This window comes from Macrotis lagotis, chromosome 1, assembly GCF_037893015.1.
Source record: "Macrotis lagotis isolate mMagLag1 chromosome 1, bilby.v1.9.chrom.fasta, whole genome shotgun sequence".
NCBI classification, from domain to species: Eukaryota; Metazoa; Chordata; class Mammalia; order Peramelemorphia; family Peramelidae; genus Macrotis; species Macrotis lagotis.
Genome location: NC_133658.1, coordinates 252444411 through 252466486, shown reverse-complemented (window position 1 = coordinate 252466486; position 22076 = coordinate 252444411). Strand labels below are relative to the sequence as shown.

The 22076-nt window shown below is 38.5% G+C and overlaps 2 pseudogenes; one reads left to right on the top strand and one right to left on the bottom strand.

The window, feature by feature from the left end:
• The first annotated feature begins 504 nt into the window (after positions 1 to 504).
• Positions 505 to 4777, top strand: LOC141504870 (DEP domain-containing protein 1B pseudogene; annotated as a pseudogene).
• Positions 4778 to 18229: 13452 nt separating this feature from the next.
• LOC141489278 (palmitoyltransferase ZDHHC16-like) lies at positions 18230 to 19090 on the bottom strand (annotated as a pseudogene).
• Between the last annotated feature and the right edge of the window lie 2986 nt (positions 19091 to 22076).

Below are 22076 nucleotides of genomic sequence, written 5' to 3'. Positions count from 1 at the left end.
CTGGGGCCCGGGCCCAGCTTCCCCGCGCCCTTCGCGGATCACGGCCAGACGGCGGCTTGCGGACTCAAGAAGCGGTGGGACGGAGACCCTGCGGGCTGCAGGCCGCCCCCCGCCGCCTCCGGCCGGCCTTTGTTCCAGACCCTCCCCTGCTGGTCCCTTACTGGGCTCAGACGAGCCCTCCCCGGGTAGCCCGCGGTGCAGTGGCGCTGGCCTCCTGGCCCTGACCCTTGAGTCTCAGGCCTTCCCTCTGCCTCGTACCGCACACTTTCTCTGTTCTGCCTTCATATCTCCTCCATTGGACCTCCTGGAGGGCAGGGACTATCTTTTGCTTTTCTTTCTATTGGCAGCAATTAGTAGAGGCCTGGTCCATAGTAGGCATTTCATATTATATATGTGTGTGTATATATATACATATATACACACATATATAAAATATATATATATATATATATATATATATATATATATATATATATAATTTGTTGACTGAATGACTGACTGACATATACTGGCCGTGTGACCCAGGGCCAAACCAATCTTTTGCCTTCTTAGTGTTCTAGGCAGCTCTCTAAGACTAAATGTTCAGAGAAACTAATGATCTTCAATGTAGAGGGAGTTACTTCATTCAGGATTTTTCTATCCCAATGAAAACACAGGGACAGACCCTATGTGACTATTAGAACAATTTTCCTTACCTCAAAAAATTACATTAATGCTTTTCACTTTTCAAAAATTACATTAATGCTTTTCACTTTTCAAAGGCAGTTATTTTGTCCCAATTTCCATTGGGTTACACCAGTGTTCTTAAATGTTTTGGTCTCAGAATATCTTTACAAATAATATCTTTAAAAATTACTGAAGATCCCTCAGTTTTAATTTATGTAGGATATATTTATCAATATTAGTTACATTAGAAATTAAAACATTTTTATTATGAAAATAGGGGCTATATTATGTTCCAGTTTTGAAAAGAATATGAGTTCTGCAAACTATAGGCCAGTAACTTTGACTCTGATTTCCATGAAATTGTAGAAGGTATGACTAAAGACTGGGGTAGTGAAACTCCATGTAAGGAGAATATAAAAGAACTAATATGGCTTCATCAAAAACAGATCATCCCAAACTAACCTTGTTTCCATTTTTTGATGAGGTTACTAAACTAGTAGATGACAGAAATGTAATTGATATCTGTTTACAAGAAAAATAAAATATTCAATGCTCTCTTTTTTTTATTTTTGTTTGTGTGGAGCAAGGAGTGTTAGGTGATTTACCAGAGGTCACTTAGCTACTAAGTAACAAGTGTCTGAGGATATATTTGAACTGGGGTCCTCCTGGCTCCGGGGCTGGCACTCTGTTCACTGTGCCGCCTAACTGCCACCTCATTGCCACATAGCTTCCACCTAGTTACCACCTAGCTGCTCCCTGTGCTATTCTTATAAAAAAAAGTTGGAGAACTGAGGGCTAGATGAGAGTGCAATTAGAAAGCTTCAAGTGAAGTTAAATGACTGAACTCAAAGAATAGTTGCTAATTGTTCTATATCAACTTGGAAAGAGGTAGCCATTGAAGTGCCCCATCAATCTGTGATTAATCCCATGTTGTTTCAATTCTTATTGATGACCTGGTTAAAGGTATCCATGGTACGCTTATCAAATGTTTAGCGACCCAAAGACAGGAGGCATAGTTAACTAACAAGGTAGATGGCCACCAGATTGACAAGCTAGAAAATTAGAAGATGAAAAGTAATGGAGATGAAAATAAATTTAGTCCAGCACTTGGTTTGAGAAATTAACTTCACCTAACCTATTTGAGAAATCAAGGGGATGTGATTAAATAGCAGATTGTTTGGAAAAGATCTCCCTGGTCTGTGAGATTGGAATCCCCTCAGAACCACAGGGCCATTGTTGGGTGGCAACTGGAGTGGAGAAGGGACAGGAGCCATTCAGAGAAACTGAAAAGGGATTACCAGGGTGGATTGTAAAGCATAAAATAACTGGACCTAGACACTACCTCTTTATGAAACTGTGAAATAAAAACAACAGGGCTTTTTCTAGTCTCTGATATGACTTCAGAAACACCGAAGTCATTTCATTTCAAAAGTTATAAGGCCTCAACCTCAGAACAACAACCTCAGAAGATGTGGATTAGTTATAAGATCCACTCAGATGTTGCCAGAATTTAGTCCAGAAGTAATTCTGAAACAAACATTATAACTTCTAAAAATATATATTTTTGAAAGATCATGGACAGCCAACCTTTCCACAGATTTCCTCCTTTTCCACCCTCCAATCATACCTAAAGAGATCATCCTACAGAGCAAGAGTTAACAAATTCCCAGATTGAACTGATCAGCACCAGGTGCTTCCCAAGTAAATGTACCCTTGAGGCCTAATAGTGATAAATTCTGAAACTGATGCAGCTGATTGAGGCCAATGTGGAAGAGATCTGGAAGTTTATGACATTATCACATTTATAGAAAATCCTTGAGTTGGACTTACTAGAGAAAGTTGTGGACCTGCAACTCAAAATTGGAGTTGTCAGCCTCATGGATAAAACTAAAAGATTTCTTCTTGAAATGTTTAGCAAATTGGCCTGTTTGTTCAGAATTGAACCAGCCCATGTATTTAGGGTTTGAAAAAGATGTCTTTGAAACTACAGTAGATTATTACTATGTCACTTGAAGGAACATCAGCTCATATTTCAGCTTTTTTGATGCCTTTGTCACTGTACTGGGTATATTATGGAAATAGAAAATTGTTATGGAAACATTTCAGATTTGCTGTCTCATCTTGCCTCCTGAAAAGTCAGAAGCAGTTGCAATTGTTGATGAGGATGATGATGATCTGCTGAAACAAGAAGATACCACTGTTCTGTGAAGGCCTTGTTGTCCATACTACAGTGGTTCTAAAATTTTCTCATTGAATCCTATGTTTCAGTGATGGAGTAGATTTGGATGACCTGTTAGCTGCCAGGCTAGTAACATGGACAATCATCAGGAGGAGATCTTTCAAATTCCCTCTTCCTTGAAGAATTTGATAGAGGAACAAGTAGCCTATTTACAATGAGTTCAGAAAGAGTACTTAGGAGAAGATACTAATGCATCCCTGCAGATTAGTTGAAAGAAATTTTAATACCAAACCTCCAACATTGTTGGAGGAAATTATCATGAATACCAAACAGTCAGTGAATAAAAATGAAAAAAACTGAAGGAGTTTCAGAAATCCAATCCTAAAGTCTACCAAGAGTGATTTCCCATACCGGAAAGTGAAGCAGTAATATTTCCAGAAAAATCAAAACTAAACCACAGCTGCTGATATGAGCTTTGAAAAAGCCTTTTCAGCCTTTTCAAAGAACTAGAAATTTTTGAATGTAACTAATTTTAAAGTCATTAGTGATCTTTTTTTTTCCAAGTACATAGATTTGAAGGGGGGATGTACACACATTTTGACTATTGAAATTTTAATCTGAAATTTTTGAACTTGTTGAGTCAAAAAAATTTAAAAAAGAAATTGTTGAGTCAATATTAGTATTTCCATAAAGTTTTGATTTCTATTTTTTATATACACAATTGGATTTATAATTACTGATCAAATGTTTTATAGTAAAATGAAACTGGAAAATTTAAGAATGAGATGTTTTAATTCCCTTAACCAAAAAAAGAGATCTAGACTAGGCACTCACTATGAAAAATCTAATGGGATCTTGGTTAGGCTATGATTTAAGAAAGGAACAGATTCTATTAACAGGGAAGTGATAGGTTTGTTGTAATTTGCTTAGATCACATCTAGAATATTCACAGACATCCACAGGACATTTTATTAGGGTATATACTCTGGAAATCTTTTTTAAATGGACATTTATTGAATATTCAATAAGGGGCATGTTTAGTCATCAGACTAAAAGAAACCAAAACTTTAACTAACTTTTTAAAAAAGAATTAACAGTTAAAAATTGGGTTCTTTTACATGTCACTGGGAAAAAGAAAATACTAAACAGAAAAAAAAAAACCAGTTCTGGAATATTGTCTCATAACTTTTAGATTAGCTAACAGAACAGGAAAGGAAAATTATGGAAGTAATGTGGGGAAAAATAAGCCATCAATGCATTGTTGGTAGAATTGTGAACTGATTCAACCACGGTACATTAACTAGAAACTATGCCCAAAGGGCATAAATGCCTTGATAACCATGAAAAACCTTTGATCTAGTAACAGCACTACCAAGTCTGTAGGTCCTAGAAGAGATAAAAAAACAAAAAGGAAAAGGACCTATAGGCACAAAAATAATTATAGCAGCTCTTTTTTTGAGGTCAAAGAATTGGAAATTGAAGGGATAGTCATTAATTATGGATGATGACAACTAACTGTGGTATGTGATTATGCTGTAATATTATTGTGTTATAAGAAATGATAAGCAAGATACTCTCAGAAAAATCCTGGAAAAGCTTACATGAACTGATGCTACTATGAATGACTTTGTTATTCTCAGCAATGTAAAAATCCTAGACAACTCTGAAGGACTTAGGATAATCTAGAGAAAAACTTTTGGTATCTGAATACAGACTGAAGCATACTTTTTAAACTTTATTATTATTGAGTGTATTTTTTTTGTCTATTTTTTCACAACATAATCCTTATGGAAATGTTTTGTATGATTATACATGTATAACATATTAAATTGCTTGCCTTCTCATTGAGGAAAGTTGGGAAGTAGGGAGAGAGGAAAGGAGAGAATTTAGAAACTCAAATTTTAAAAACAAATGAGAAAAATTATTTTACATGTAATTGGGATAAAATAAAATATTTAATAAATATTTTTAAAAAGAATTAACAACTAAACTTGTACTTGAAACAATAACATTTTGCAAAGGGTTTCTTTTAATTATACCTTTATCCTTAATACAAATATCCTAATACAGAACAATGTTTTAAGTTTTACTTTTTTTTAAAACAAATAGTTTGAATCTTTTCATCTAGACCTGCTGTACTCTCAGCTCCACCTTTTGTCATGAAATACTGGTGTTGAAATTTAAAGACTGGTGACAATAAGTACATTTTTTATTCAAATTTTTAACTTGTTTGTCCTCCCCTTCTAGACCAAATAGAATCTCAGGGCTGTGTATTTTTATACTACAAGCAGAGCTTTGGAAGACAAGGTGAACCAAGCAATCAACAGAGAATGGTCTGTCACAGGTGTGAAGTGTCTCTGACAGTGTAGGTGCCTCCTTGAAAAACAAAGACCAGGCAACCTTCTTCCTGGAAGACTTATGATGATATGAAAGGGAAATCCTCAGATCCAAACCTAGGTCAAGCACTTGCAGAAAGCCCTGGAGCAGACTCCTTTGAGAACATTGAAAGCTTGTGGGTCTACACAACTTGATCATGAGATCCTGAAATATCACCTCCCAAGAAAGCAGCACCAGGACCGGGCCAACTTTCCCCTCAGAAAAGTGGCCCTATTACAAAGGTCACAGTGAGGAAGTAGACTGGAAGAATAGGCAATCCAAAAACTCCATCATGATGGTTGCTTAAGCTACAAACACAGAAGAGAATGATTCCAACACACTGACAAGCAACACTTCAGAGAAAAACATAGCTCAAGTTTAAACTCAAGTAGAATTCCTAGGAAAAAACGAAGCAAGAACTTTATAAAAAAAGAGTTTAAAATATTTTTTTATAAATAGAATGAGAGAACTTGGGGTGGGGGAATAGAAAAGAACTGAGAGCTATTGAAGAAAGAATTGAAAAGGATATTGATAGTTTGGTACAAGAAGTACAAAATCTTGCGCAAGGAACAAATTCCCTAAAAATTGGAATAGACCAAAGAGAAGCTAATGATTTACTGAGAGAAGAAATATTAAAGTTAAAAAGCCTGGGGGGGGGGGTGACAGAGACAGGGAAAGAAAATGCAATGTATCTCACAGAAAATAATTGACTTGGAAAACAAAAGAGGAAAAAATACTGAATGCCATGACCAAAAAAGAGCCTAAATATTAGATTTCAAGAAATCTTAAAATTGCCCAGCACTCATAGAACCAGAAATCAAAGTAGAAATAGAACCCAGTGCCCAGTGATCACCTCCTAAGAACTTCCTGAAACCTCAAAATGAATATATATATATATATATATATATATATATATATATATATATATGTATGTATATATATGTGTGTGTATAGTTGAGAGCCAGCTCCTGGGAGTGATTTACATATATCCTTGGTGACCTTTTCCATCAGAGATATGTATGTATTCTTGCTCATTATATGGATTTGTTGGCTCTCCAGTGAACCCTGACCTGGGATAATCTTGGATCCCGAGGTGGTTGTAAAAGGCTTTTCTGATAAAAGGCTTTTCTGATAGAGAAGTATGCAGATTTCTAAGAACAAATATTGTAAAATTACCCAGGAAATTGTGAAACTGTGTCTCCTTTAGTCATTCCTGAGATAAGTTTTTGTTATAAAATGTTTGAGTTTCTAAAAATAAACCCAGTAGACCTTGCATGTGTATACATTTCTACTTGACCTGACTCTCCTAAGTCAATATCCAGACCCACACCAGAACTATCGAAGTTGGTAATATCTACTTAAAATGATGAGAAATAAATGATGAGAAATAAAGGATTCAAATATCAAGGAGTCACCGTCTGCAACCAGGACTCTCAAGGAGCAGAGAACTTGGCATATGATATTCTAGAAGCCAAAAATAATTTAGCCAAATGTGCAAATGTTTTGCATGATTTCACGTGTACTGTATTATATTTCTTGACTTCTTGATGGGTGAGGGGAGAGAGAGAATTCAGAATTGAAATTTTTTAAAAATGAATGCTAAAAATAATCTCTTTCAAAAAATAATTTAGCCAACAAACCTTGAGTATAATTTGGGAGAGGGAAAATAGATTTTCAATGAAATAGAGAACTTACAGGTATTCCTGATAAAAAAAAATCCACAGCTACATAGAAACTTTGAAGGTCAAATGTAGGATCAAAGTGAAAAATAAAAAGATAAAAAAACAATAAACAATGACAAAGGACTAAAGAATAAAATACATTCTGTCAACTGGATCTGAACTGAATTCCAATCCATGGGTGACTGAAGTAAAAACAGAGCAGGCTAGAGACAGGAAAATCAAGATGCAAATAAAAGTTTAATTATTTTCAGAGTAAGGAAAATGAAGCCTGCAAGTGGAAGCCACTCCCTTCCCCTCACTTATATATAGGAAAAGGATTAAACCACAACACAATCATTCTTAGGTCTTGAGACAAGTTCTCTCTTGTTTTTTCTTGGCATAATACAGATATTCTTGCATCCTGTGGGAACAGTCATCATCTCAAGTTTGGAGGTCATGATGACTCTATGGGTAATAAAATAAAACCAGAGTTCTATGACAGGTATAGGAGTGCTGTATCTGCCTGTTACAAGGAACAGGGATTGTGAACATGGATTGAACGGCCCTAGGAAATAGGGGGAACTAAACCCCTCAGTGAACACTTGCTGCTGGTCCAAGCAGTACACTTTGACAGAGGGTGAGGTCATCCAGAGGATTGTTATTTTTTTTTGCAAGGCAGTGGGGGTTAAGTGACTTGCCCATGGTCACACAGCTAGGTAATTATTAAGCTCTGATGTTGGATTTGAACTCAAGTCTTCCTGACTTTAGGGCCAGTGTTCTCTTCACTGTGCCACCTAGCTGCCCCATAGAGAATTACTGTTATGCCAAATTCAGGCACAGCTTTCTAGACTTTAGCACTGGGAAAACTCAGGGTGGTATTTCCAAAGTATGTTGACAATTCAAAAGTGGGGAAATTATGCTTGTGTCTCCTCTGAAACCTATTTTCATCAAAGTTTATAGAGGGATTCCAATCAGACAAAGCCTGGAAGTATTTCTGTTATATCTTAATGACTTAAAGGAAATAGAGGGAAAAAGGAATATATTGGAAGGAAAGGAAAAGTATTTCAAATAATCAGGGTGCATAAGTAGACATCATTACAAACAGTGGAGGAGGCTGATGAGGAATAGCTGAACTTGTTAAAAGAAGGGTGAATATACATAAAGATACATAGATTCGAGTACAGAAACACATTTTATTCAACAAGGAAATAGAAAAGAAAGGGAAGAAGATAAAAGGGAACTAGCAGGAAGATAAATCAAGGGAGGAATTAGAACATACACAGTTCTTTTTGTTGTGGCAAAGAATTGGAAATTGAGGGGATACCCATCAATTGGGGAATGGTTAAACAAGTTATGGTACATGTATACTATGGAATATTGTTCTATAAGAAATCATAAATGGTCACAATCTAGAAAAGCATGGAATAATTTATGGGATCTGATGCTAAGCAAAGGGAATAAAGCCAAGAGAACAATGTACACATCAACAATATCGTTGTGAGATGAACAAGCTTGATGAAAGCAGCTCCTCTCAGCAGTCCAGAGAGCTAGGACAACTGTATTGGACTGGATATGGACTATATTATCCCCATCCAGAGGAAGAAAAACAAAGCAAAACACACACACACACACACACACACACACAAAACAACCCTTCAGAATCTGATGAACACTTTATAAAAATTATCACTTATATATTTCTTTCCCTTAATCCTAAATCCTCATAGTGAAAATTACTAATCTGTAAACATGTTTATCAAAATATGTACATACAATGCCAACCTGACTGTTTGCTGCTGAGGGGAAGGAGGTGGGAAGGGAGGATGGAAGGAAATTTTGTAACTTAAAAATATACATGTGCATATGGATGATAAAACATAAATAAAATTAAAAAACATTTTTTAAAGGGATGGAGCCATGATGGTGGCAGGAGTACAGCCTCTCTTAGGTGGTCTCCAAAATATTTCAAAAACCTTAAAATTATGACTCTAAATTATTGAGAGACAGAACCCATAGAAGGATCCAGTGAGGCAATTCTCCAGCCCAAGGTAATCTGGAAAATAGTGGGAAGGCTCTGTTCCATGAGTTTGGAGGGGCGGCACTGTGCCAGAGCAAAGGAACTTCAGCCTCCTGGGAACAGCCCCAGGGCACCTGGGTCCCTGGGAGGCCAGCTCTGGGCAGCAGAAGCAGTTTCCTGATCTGCATCCCAGGGAGCACCAAGCATAACTTGGAAGATCAGCAGGGAGACCTCTGCTAGAGTGAGCATGAATCCCAGGTCAGCCTGGCCCTCCTCAGAACCATCTTGGCCCTCAGTGCAGCCCAGATCTCAGGAACTGGAAGCAGGCTCACAGAGCCATCCAGCAGAAGCCACCCAGCAGCTTCACTCTGAGCACTCAGCCTATGGAAGGTAAGGGAGTGGAGGGAGATTGCCGATGTCTGTCCTCTGTCCTGGGACAGGACTCTTGGGATTTGACCCCATTCAGACCCTGGTCATAGTCTGGGTCCCCCAGAGAGCAGGGACCCCCTCCCCTCACAGCTCTGGGACAGAGGGGTGTGTTTGTGGTCATTCCACAGACCAGGAGAGCAGTCAGGGCCTCAAATCATGAGGTCCTTGTGGGGGTGTCCCAATAATACTCAAAAGCTCAGGAAGTATCCCCAGACCAGGTACAGGCTGGGGAAATGAGTAAATGGAAAAAAAAAAGGAACCTGACTATAGACAATTACTTTGGTCCCATGGAGGACCAAACCACACAATCAGAAGATGAGAAAGTCTAAGCTTTTTCAGATAAAGACTCCAAGAAATATAGAAGTTGGGCTCAGGCTATGACAAAGCTCAAAAAAGATTTTGAAAATCAAGTAAGAGAGGTAGAAGAGAAATTGGGAAGAGAAATGAAAGAAATGTAGGAAAAATATGAAAATGAATTCAGCAGCTTAGTCAAGGAAATCCAAAAAAATGCTAAAGAAAATAACATGTTAAAAACCAGCTTAGGTTAAATGGATAAAATAGTTCAAAAAGTTATTGAGGAGAAGAATGCTTTAAAAAGTAGAATTGGCCAAATGGAAAAGGAGATAAGAAAGCTTTCTGAGGAAAACAAATCCTTCAGATGTAGAATGGAGCTAAAGACAAGCTGATGACTTTGCAAGAAATCAAGACACAATAATTCAACACCAAAAGAATGAAAACTAGAAGAAAATGTAAAATATCTCATTGAAAAAAGGATCTGGGAAAACAGATCCAAGAAAGATAATTTAAAAGTTATTGGGCTATCTGAAAATCATGATCAGGAAAAGAGCCTTGACTTCATTTTTAAAGAATTTCTACAGGAAAATTGTCCTGATATCCTAGAAACAGAGGGCAAAATAGAAAGTAAAGAGAGAATATCCATCAATCTCCTCCTGAAAGAGATCCAAAAAAAAAAAAAAAACCCCGGGGAATATTATAGCCAAGTTCCAGAACTCCCAAGTCAAATAGAAAATGCTATAAGCAGCCAGAACAAAACAATTCAAATATTGTGGTGCTGCAATTAAGATCATACAGGATTTAGCAGCATCCACATTAAGAGCTCGTAGGGCTTGGAATATAATATTCCAGAAGGCAAAAGAGCTAGGAATGCAACTAAGAATCAACTACCCAGCAAAACTGAACATCTTCTTCCAGGGGAAAAGATGGACTTTCAATGAAACAAGGGAATTTCAAATGTCCCTGTTGACCAGAGCTAAACAGAAAGTTTGATCTTCAAGTTCAAGACTCAGGTGAAGCTTAGAGGGTGAATGAGAAGGGAAATTTAGGTGGGACTTAATGATGATGAACTGTGTGTTTTCCTACATGGAAGGATGATACTGATAATACTCATATGCACCTTCTCATTTAATAGAGTAGATAGAAGGAGCTTTTATAGATGAGGCACAGGAAAGAGCTAAATTTGAAGATATATTGTAAAAATGGAGTCAGTGGGTGAAAGGGATATGTACTGGGAGAAAGAGAAAGGAGAGGTAGAATAGGCTAAGACATTTCATGTAAAAGAATCAAGAAATAGCTTTTGCAATGGTATGGAAGGGGAGAAGACAAGGGGGAATGAGGGAGCCTTCATTCTCATCAGACATGTCTCAGAGAGGAAACAGCATAGACATCTAGAAGAAAAAGGAGAGAAGGGGGATGGGGAGGGGAGGAGGGATATGGGTGATAGAGGAGAAGGTAGATCATAGGAGAGGATAGTCAGAACATATTTTCTTTTTTACTTTTTGTAAGGTGCTGAGATTGGGTGGTCTTTCTGGGACCACTGAGCCAGATGGTTGCTGGGTCTCTGGGGTAGGATGTGGGCTTGGGGCCTCCCAGGGCTAGTGCTCTTCCACTGTGCCACTTGGCTGCCCCACAGCACATTTCTGAAGAGGAACAGAGTGAAAGAAGAGAGGAAAATATAATAGACGGTAGTGGGGAGGAATGGATGGAGGGAATTGTAACCACCAACAGCAATTGTGGAAAAATATGGAAGCAACTTCTATGATGGACTTATGATAAAGAATGTGATCCACCCAAGACAGAGCTGATGGTATCAGAACACAGACTGAAACACATTTTTTTCTCTTTTACTTTATTTCTCATGAGATTTTACATTTTTGTGGGGGGAGGGGTTATTATGTTTACTCTTAAGAATATTTTAGTAATGTGTAAATAAATTAAAGAAAATTAAAAAAATTTTAAAAAGAATATTAAAAATATGTATAGCTCTCTTTGAGGGTCAAAGAATAAGAGTCTGAGGGAGTACCCATAAATTGGGGAATGGATAAATGTTATAGTAAATAAAGATGATAAAATACCCTTATGCTGAACTCTTAGTAGCATAAAAAACAACCAGGATTCCAGACAATTAATTAATGATGAAATATGCTATCACTTCCTGATAGAGGTGAAGAACTCAGTGTACATAATAAGATAAATATATTTAACATTTTGCCAATGTTAAATTTGCTTTGACAAAACATGTTTGTGATGGGTTTTGTTTTTCCTGTGTTCTCAATTGGGATGAAGGATTGGGGTGGGAAAATGAAAGTTTATAACTAAAAAAAGCCCCCAAAGTCCTCATGGTACCCTTATAATTCTGAAGGGTTGCTAGAGTAGGACTCCAGGACTAATACTTGCTATTGATGTCTAGTTGATTTTTCCATGCCTGTAGCCAGCCAGAGTCCCTGGGAAGAAAATGGGGGTGAGGGGATGGATCAGTGAGATACCTAGGATGGAAACAGAGGAACACAGACAGCCTGGATCCTATGGGAACCAAGATCTTCCAAACAGAAAAACAAATAGAGCAAGTCCACCAAGAGAGTCTGGAAGAAGGTCAAGAATGGGACATAGGATTAGAGGTCAGAGAAGTCATAGACTGTGTTCCTTTTTCCTTCTGCATCAGTCTCACAGTAGTAGTAGTAGTAGTAGAGGGAAAACCAGTAGGAAGTTAGGAAGGAGGTGGACTGAAAAGGCTGCTCCCATGGCCTTTCTTCTCCATTCCACCCTACCTCCAACTCTGCTTCAGACTATAGATCCTGGGCATCTCATCCAGAGAGAAAGCTATTGACACATGGGCTCACACAACTGTGAGAGTACTGTGTTCAATTCAGAGAACCATATTTTAAAAAGGACATTAACAAGCAGGTCAAGGTTTAGATGAAGGCAAACAAGATAGGTGAAGGGCCTTGAGTTGTATGAAGACCATATGGAAAAAATGGGGGATATTTTGCCTGGAGAAGAGAAAGCTCAAAAGATGACTATGTCTTCAAATATATGAAAAGGTGTCATGTAGAAGATAGATTTGGTATGTTTTATTTAGTGCCAGAGAGTAGAATTAGGAATGTGGAAGTTGCAAAGAGACAAGTTTATTCTATTAATTAGAGCTAGGTAGGTTTGGAATGTGCTATGCCCAGAAGACTTCAAGCAAAGATGAAGACTTGTCCTGTATACCCTAGGAGAGGGGTTTTTTGGTTGTTATTTATTTTTGTGGGGTTGATTTTAGGTATATTTGCAACAAGATTGTTGCAGATGGGAGAAGGAAAAGGGAACAAATTTGCATTCAGTTAGACTCTCAGAGTAGGAATCTCTAGTTCAATCTCCTATAACACATGGTTGGAAATGCAGAGGTCTCACCCTGTTTCCTCAGTTGGGCTGATAAAGCTGGGGTCTGAAAGTAGCCATAAAGATATTTAGGATTCTACCTACAAATTCCAGAAACTCCTGAGTTACATATGAATCTAAGGAGAAAATATTATTTCCTCTTTGGAGGAAGAATGAAGAAAAAGTTAGCAAAGTGGGTCCTAGGTGTAAAATAGTTTTAAAGGTAAATTCTAAAGTCCTTTCTAACTCCATGACTATGATTCTATGACTGTTTATACTTTCTATCTCCATCATCTTAATGTTTTAACACAGTTAATTTCTCAGATTGATTTGAATTGTTTTTAGTGTTGTCACATATTAAGCATTACTTACTTTGGTTATTTGGCCATAAACTCTATTTCATTTTCCTTATAAATCTGATTCCAAACCTAAAAGTTTGGTTGTTCTTAAATGAAATAGAGGAAATATTGATCAGAGAAATATGTTTAATAATTAATCTGTTTTTTCTGTAAAGAACTTGTATCTTCCTCTACTCCTAACCCAAAGTACCTTGCCCCTCCCTGAAACCCTATCAATAAAACAATTGTCCATGCCCTAGTCTTAAGTCTTTGAACTAATAACCATATCACCATATCTCTTATTACCTTATCTCTGTTCTTTAAACTACCAATCCCCACCTAATTTCCCTATCTCCTCCTTAAAAGCTCATCCTCTATTCAGTTGAATTAACTGTCTTCTAGTGAAGCTAGACCACTCTTGGGAAGCATGCTCCCTCAAGTAACTTCTCATGTTCCTATACCTTTCCTTATTAGTCATGTTCTCAAGGTGGCTTATATTGCTGAGGCAGCTGCTGCTGCTAATCCCCCTTGGGGGAATCAGAGGCTTTCAGTTACCTTTATTCTTTCTCTCACTTTACTATCTTCTTAATTCACTTTCTTTACTTTATTATCTCCCTACAGAATTCTGTGAATTAACTTGTAATTTTTTGCAGTAATCTGTGAATTAAAATTTAACCTTTTCTTTCTGAGTCATAGATCCTTATGATTTCTTCACTCATAAAAAGAACCCCCGCTTGATCCTTGCAAGCCCCTCCCCTGAGCAATTCTTCTGACTTCATGACTAGTTAGCCAACTGTCTGATTACACTAAATGCATTCATACATTCACTGAATTGAGTTCCTAATTTTTTGCCAGGACTTGGGGATATAAAGAAGTAATAATGTCTCTCACCTCAAAGAATTTAATTTGAACAACAGCCTAGCTCCCAACTTCTGGACTATTTTTGGAAGACTCTAAACTATAGGGAAGTGTTTTTCCTTTATAATGAAGTTAAAATCTCCCTACCTGAAATTTACCTTCATTGGTCTTCCCAGTGGAATCACAAAGAACAGACCAATGTCAAAGTATAATTTTTTCAAAACTATATTCCTGGTCAAAGGTTATTTTCTTAGCTATTGTGAGGAATGGAATGTGTCCTCTTTTAAACTTAGAAAGGAATATCATCCTGTCCTCCTTATACTTTAATCCATGAAGGAATTCATCCCCCCTTAGAAAAGACAGCATTGTCTCTTTGAGATTTTGTACAATCTAATAGAATGACCTCTAGGGAGATTTGACGTTTTGTTTATCCTTGCTCTCATTTATTTATCCTGGTCTCTTATATAAATGACTTCTAGCTATAGGTTTACAGTAAATCCTAGAGAATTAAACTTCATGTCTAACCAATATTTTCTGTCATTTTATTTAAACCCTATATTTAAAGGTTTACACCTAATATTAGTCAACATTTATGTGGCAGTTTATGATTACAGAGTAATTTTAGTATCTCAACATACTAGTGATGATATTTGTCTTTCATTCTCAAAGAAAACCATGACATCAGGAAGGCAAGCACATGAATTGGATTTGAGTGAGGGGATGCTACACTAAGTCACCAGTCTCACTTTCTCCTCTAGAACCATCTAAATACAATGGCTAGATATGAATCAGGATGACTGGAGCGAGCAGCTAGGGGGCATAGTAAATAGAGCACTGATCTTGGAATCAGTAGGACCAGAATTCGAATCTGGCCTCAGACTCTTGACATTTATTAGCTGTGTGACCTTGGGCAAGTCGCTTAGCCCTAATTGCCTCTCATTAAAACATACTATGAAGTGGGCAGTGTGAGTAATGTTCCCATCTTACAGATGAGGAAAGAGAGGTTAAGTTACAAACTCACACAACTAATAAGTGACAGAGCTGGTACCTGAACCCCATAATCTTCCAAATCAAATCAAATTATCTTCCTATTATGGCATAGCTATCTAATGCATCTTCCACCTAACAATCTTTTAAATATTTGAAGATTGATCTTATTATTGCTACGTCAATTAGTCAACATGCATTTTAAAAAAGCATTTACTATATATGTTAAGCTCTGTGCTAAGTGCTAAGGATACAAAGATAGACCCCCAAAAAAGGCTCTCAAAATGCTCACAATTTAATGTTAAATGCTCTTGGTTAATGATTTCTCATATGAAGTGGTTTTCAGATTTCTTTCCATCCTGGTAGGTTTCCAGTTCATCAGTGATTTCCAGTTCACTAATATATCTTCTAAAATCTTCTAAAAGAACTAGATCAAATATTCTAACTATGGTTTGACCAATATAGAGCACATGAAACTATCTATCAATCAATGAGCATCAATTAAGCTCCTAAACATCGGCAGATAAGCTAAACTTTGGGGATAGATACAGAGACAAAGGAAGTTTATGTTCCAGGGTAATATAATTCTGTGTGCATATGTAAGAATATATTAAATAAATATGAGAACATTTTCAAAGTGAAGGCATTCTTAAGCCGATACCACCTAGGGAAGGCATTATCAAGAAACTTCATGGAGGAGGCAGATTTCAACTTTGAACAGAGCAAGGGTTTCTAACAGGCAGAAATGATGGACAGGATGAATTCCATGCATGGCTATAATCAATGCAACAGTTAGAAAATGGGAGAAAAAGGTGTTTATGTATGAGGATGAATAGAAACCAATTTTGTAGGACTGAAGAGTGTATGAAGGGGAGTAATGTATAAAAATAATACTGGAAAGACAATTTAGATCCAGGCTGTTAAGGTCTTTAAATGTCAACAGAAAAGAATATGTTTGGTTGCAGAGGCAATAGGTTGTCACTAGTTCATTGAGAGAATGATCATAGACTTGTACTTTTGGAAAATCACTCTGATAACTGTGTGAAGATAGATTGGGGAGAGCAAAAGCTTGAAGCATGGAGACAAATTAGGTATTGCAATAATCCTATATTATAATATAATATAATAATCCAAAACTAATGTGGTGACCATATGAACAACAAGAAGGCATTGGATAGGGGAGATGTTGTAAAGGCAGAATTGATGAACTTTGACAGCTGTTTGTGTATGTAGGAAGGATAAGTTCTAGTGACGTAAGTCACTGGACAGTCAGTATCCTTTATTACCCAACTCTGTTCTATATTTCTTGCTTTTATTACTATTCCTCACTAGTCTTTATGGTCCAACCAAAATTGCCTTCTTGTTGTTGCTCACACATATCACTTTCTCTTCTAATTTTTTTTTCTTTTTCAAAGCAGTTTACTGAGATGTCATTGTGAGAACAGTAAGTACAAAACATTCCCCCTGGAAACTTTGGATAAACTCCCACACATATATACACAGCTTCAATGGAAAGGGATTAATAGAGAGGCAGATACTTAGTTGGAGAAGGCATAACAAGGCATTTGTCTCTCTGTTCAAAACTTTAGCTCAAAAAGGCCAAGGTCTCCTACTACATCCAGAACCATCTTCCGTCATCCTAATTTGACCACTGAATCCAGATGGTCCAAACAGAAAGTGAGGCTGGTGACTTTGCACTTACTTCAAAAAATTCCAATTCCCTCCCTGACTTCAAGATCCTAAGTGAGCAGTAGGAACCGCTCCATGGCTGACCAGCTAGGAAATACAGCTTTCCTTTCTTCCTTCAGTTGCAGGAGAAGTTCATGCTGCCAATAAATTGAGAACTTTTGTGAAAGAGAAAAATTCACGACTAGTCCTAGAATTGAAATAGCTCAGGATTTATTTTTACAAGCCTGCAAAATTCACAGATTAAAGCCTTTTTACTGAAAAGACAGCAAGCTGCTTGCAAATGCTTAAGGACAGGGTGAATAACAAAGTTTTAGGCAAGATGTCTGAGGGAAAGAGTGAAAGGAAAAACAGCTCTAAGAGAATAGAGGCCTTAATTCTCCTGCAAACTAGGACCTGAGCATATGGTTCTAGCATGTGGTTCTAGCATAGAGAGAGAAAGTGGCCATCCTACAAAGGAAAGGAAAGAAAGAAGAGAGCTTCCCCCCATCCCTTACTTAATTGCATTTCCATAGTGTATTGGACAAGGGAGGTGCTGGGGGAGTGGTCTAGCACCAGATACTCTCCGACATGCCAGAGAGGCAGTCCTCCAAGGAGAGGTCAAGATGGTCTACACCAGTCATTGCTTTAAGTCCAACATGTCATTTCCTTTGCCTGCATTCCCCACCTACCTTCCTTCCTTCCTTCCTTCCTTCCTTCCTTCCTTCCTTCCTTCCTTCCTTCCTCTTTCTCTCCCTCCCTCCTTCCTTCCTTCCTGCTTGCCTGCCTGCCTTCTTTTTCTTTCCCCTTCTGAGTGCTCTGTCCAAAGACCTGCTAACATTTCTTGAGGTTTATAAGCCTCAAATCACTCTGGTTCACCTTGATTGATCAACAATGGATCTTGAGCATTGTTTAGGCTCTAATTGGTTCAGAATGAATATAATTACCAATTGATTTTGTTTTGGCCAGAAACTTGAGAGCTTTCCTCACCCAGGTTAACTATTTTTTTTTTTTTTTTTGGAAATTGTCATTCCTGGCCTCTTCTCATCTCTTTTACCTAACCTTAATGGGCATTGCCTTAGTCAAATTATACTCTGGGAAAGACAAAGCTTTTATTTTATTTATTTACAAAATGAAATACCTATATTTTTGTAGTAAGCAGAGTATGAAAAGTGATAGTGACCTCAGGAAGAGTCCTGGTTGAGCCTCAGGTTGAGCCCAGGCTCAACTTGTGCCTTGAAGCACTTTTCTCACAGAAAGGAGAAGGGAGATGATACAGGATACCAGTGCTGTGACCCACACTGGGTCTCTAACAGTTTGGGGCACAGGCTTCACTCTCAGTGTTTTAACGGAGTCATAGAGTGTGAATATTTATAAAATTTGTTTCCAATTCATTTCAACATTGTCTGTGCCCATGGTTCTCTGCATCATATTGATTGCTAAATACTTGCCTCAAACTGGTCTCACTGTGGCTGAGGAAGACAGTGTGCCATCCTGTCAAAGCCCCTAAGGTCAGTGCCATAGAGCAGCACAGGAAGCATAGATAAACCAGGTTTTTGTGAGTCATCCTTTCTCAGGAGGAGAAAGTGGGTGGTGGGGTCTGGTGATGCATCTCAGGCGCAGCATAAGCTTCCCAGAACATATCCCAGTTGTCAAAGCTATAGAAGACACAGCCCAGAAGGAAAAGTACCACTGGTGGTTATAGTGGCCCACACAGTTGTTCAGCCCAGAGCAGGGATGATCCATTTTCAGCTCATCCTTGTTAGATTCTGCAGGTGTATGCTTGAGCTGGCTTGCAAGAAATGTATGTCTTGCAAATAAGTACAGCAGCAAAGTCAGTCTTAACCTGGGATGTGTATCCAGGAGATGTGTTGATGGACTGAGAGTAGTGGACAACAATGAGGATGAGGTTTCAGTGACTGTAGATAAAGTGCCAGCAAACTAGAGACACTGAATAAGGATGGAGGATCAGGAGCAAGACACACAAGTAGGCAAAATCCACAATGGAGCTCATCAGCACCATCACCAGGACCGTAAAGATCACCCCAAACCAGCAGATCACTGTGTCAACTTGTCAGTACACAGGCTCAAAAACAGTCAATGGCAGTGTCACTACCTCCAAAGGAGGATGGACATAAGCAATTGTAGTCCATCAGGAGAAGAAAACGAAAGCCCCAGGAATGAGGCCAGTGACTTAGCACAGCCCTTCTCCTGACTACTGGGCAAAGCCAGGAAAGCCCTGAGGCTTCCAAGTTGCACAGTGGCCTCTGTCAAAGCCAATCCAGCCATGCACACCATCCTCAATTCCCACAGGCAGCAGCACCATGACCCCTACTCTTTCCCTCCCGTTTGGCACAAGTCAAGTCCTAGCTTTTATTTTTTAAAATTTATATTTTTTATTTATACATTACTAAAATAGTCTTGTAAGAATAAACATAATCCCCCCCTTCCCCCACAAAAATAAAAACCCTCAGGAAAAATAAAGTGAAAGAAAGAGAAAAAAATGTGCTTCAGTCTGTGTTCTGATATAGTCAACTCTATCTCTGAGGTAGATCGTATTTTTTATCATAGTGTTGCTGATTGTAATTCCCTCCATCCATTTCTCCCCACTACCAATTATTATATTTTCTCTCACTTTTCACTCCGTCCCTCATCAAAAGTGTGCTGTGGGACAGCCAAGAGGCACAGCAGACAGAGCACCGACCCTAGGGCCAAGAGGCCCCAAGCCTACATCCCACCTCAGAGGCCCAGCACCCGCCCATGCCCATGGTTCTGGACAGATCACCCAATCCCAGCACCTTGGGAAAAAATAAAAAAGAAAATATTATATCTGACTATCCTTGCCCATGTTCTACCCTCTCCTCTATCACCTACATTCCCCCCTCCCCTCCCCTGTCCCCTTTCTCCCTTCCCCTTTCTCTTCTTTTTCTTCTAGATTTCTATGCCCTTATGTATATGTTGTTTCCTTTCTGAGCCATTTCCAATGAGAATGAAGACTCTCAATCTCCCTCACCTTCCCCACCATTCATACAACTGCAAAAGCTATTTCTTGACTGTTTTACATAAAATATCTTAGTCTATTCTACCTCACCTTTCCTTTCTCCCAGTAAATTTCCTTTTTACCCATTGACTCCATTTTTCAATATATTATATCTTCAAATTTGACTTTTTTATGTGTCTCAACTAAAAGCTCCTTCTAACTGTTCTAATAAATGAAAAGGTTCATAAGAGTATTATCAGTATCATCTTCCCATGCAGGAATACACACAGTTCATCATTAAATCCCTCATAATTTACCCTTCCTGTCCACCTTCTCTATGCTTCACCTGAGTCCTGTACTTGAAGATCAAACTTTCTGTTCAGCTCTGGTTGGTTCAACAGGAACATTTGAAATTCTCCTATTTCACTGAAAGTCCATCTTTTTCCTTGGAAGAGGATGTTCAGTTTTGCTGGGTAGATGATTCTTGGTTGAATTCCAAGCACTTGCCTTCCGGAATATTATATTCCAAGCCCCATGAGCTCTTAATGTGGATTTTGCTAAGTCCTATATGATCCTAACTGCAGCACCACAATATTTGAGTTGTTTTTTTCTGGCTGCTTGTAGTATTTTCTATTTGACTTGGCAGTTCTGGAACTTGGCTATAATATTCCCTGGGGGTTATTTTTTTTTTTTTTGGATCTCTTTCAGGAGGAAATTTGTGGATTTTGCCCTCTTCTTCTAGGATATCAGGACAATTTTCCTGTAGAAATTCTTTAAAAATGAAGTCAAGGCTCCTTTCCTGATCATGACTTACAGGTAGCCCAATAATTTTTAAATTATCTTTTCTGGATCTGTTTTTTCAGATCCGTTGTTTTTCCAATGAGATATTTCATGTTTCCTTCTAGCTTTCATTCTTTTGATAGTTTTACTTTTATTTATTATTCCTCACAAAGTCATCAACTTCCTTTAGCTCCATTCTACATTTGAAGGATTTGTTTTCTTCAGAGAGCTTTATCTCCTTTTCCATCTGGCCAATTCTGCTTTTTAAGGTATTTTTCACCTCATTAACTTTTTGAGCTGTTTTTTTCATTTGACCTAAACTAGTTTTTAGTATATTATTTTCTTCAGAATTTTTTTTTGGATCTCCTTGACTAAGCTGTTAACCTAATTTTCATGTTTTTCCCTGTATCTCCCTCATTTCTCCTTCTAATTTTTCCTTTACTTCCTTTACTTGATTTTCAAAATCTTTTTTGAGCTCTGAAATAGCCTGAGACCAATTTCTATATTTCTTGGAGAATTTAGATGTAGAAACTTGGACTTTCCATCTTCTGAGTGTGTGATTTGATCCTCTATGGGACCAAAGTAATTGTCTATGGTCAGATTCCTTTTTCCCCCCCTGTTTACTCATTTCCCCAGCCTGTGCCTGGTTTGGGGTTTTCCTGAGCTTTTGAGTATTATTGGGACAATCCTGCAAGGACCTCAGTTTGTTCAAGGTCTTATATGAGGCTCTTACTGCTCTCCTGCTTGTGCTCTGATCTGTGGGTGGCAATAGGGGCCCCCCAGACTCCAACCAGACTCTGGATATCAACAAAACACAAGAGTCCTGTCCCAGGGCCAGAGAAGAGACCTGGACAGTCTCCCCCCACCCCGTTACCTTTTGTGGGCTGAGCATTCTGGGAGCAACTTGCCGGTGACTCTGTGCACCTGCTTCCATTTCCTGGGATCTGTGCTGTGCTGAGGGCCCCAGCTATGCTGATGGCTGTGGCTGCACTGAGGGCCTGTGCTGGCTCCCACTCATTCTGGTAGAGGTTTCCCCACTGATCTTCGAAGTTGTGTTTGGTGTTCCCTGGGTTACCAGGTCAAGAAATTGCTTCTGCTGCCAGGAGCCAGCACTACCCGTGATCCAGGTATCTAGACACAACAGCCTGAAAGACTGGAGCTCCTTTGCTCTGGTGCAATAATCCTGGCTGCTCTGCTGCCCCCCTCCACCCCTGTGGAACAGAGCTTTCCCACAATTTTCCAGGCTACCTTGGGCTGGAGAATTGCCTCACTGGATCTTTCTGTGGGTTCTGTCTCTCAAAAATTTAGTTAAAGACATAATTTTAGGGTTTTTGGAGAGCTCCTAGGAAAGGCTGTTTTCATGCTGCCATCTTGGCTCTGCCCCAAGACCTAGTTTTTAAAAGGCCAAGGTCTCCCACTGTGTCTGGGACTATCTCCAGTCATTCTGATCCATACTTGACCACTGGACCCAGATGACTCTAGA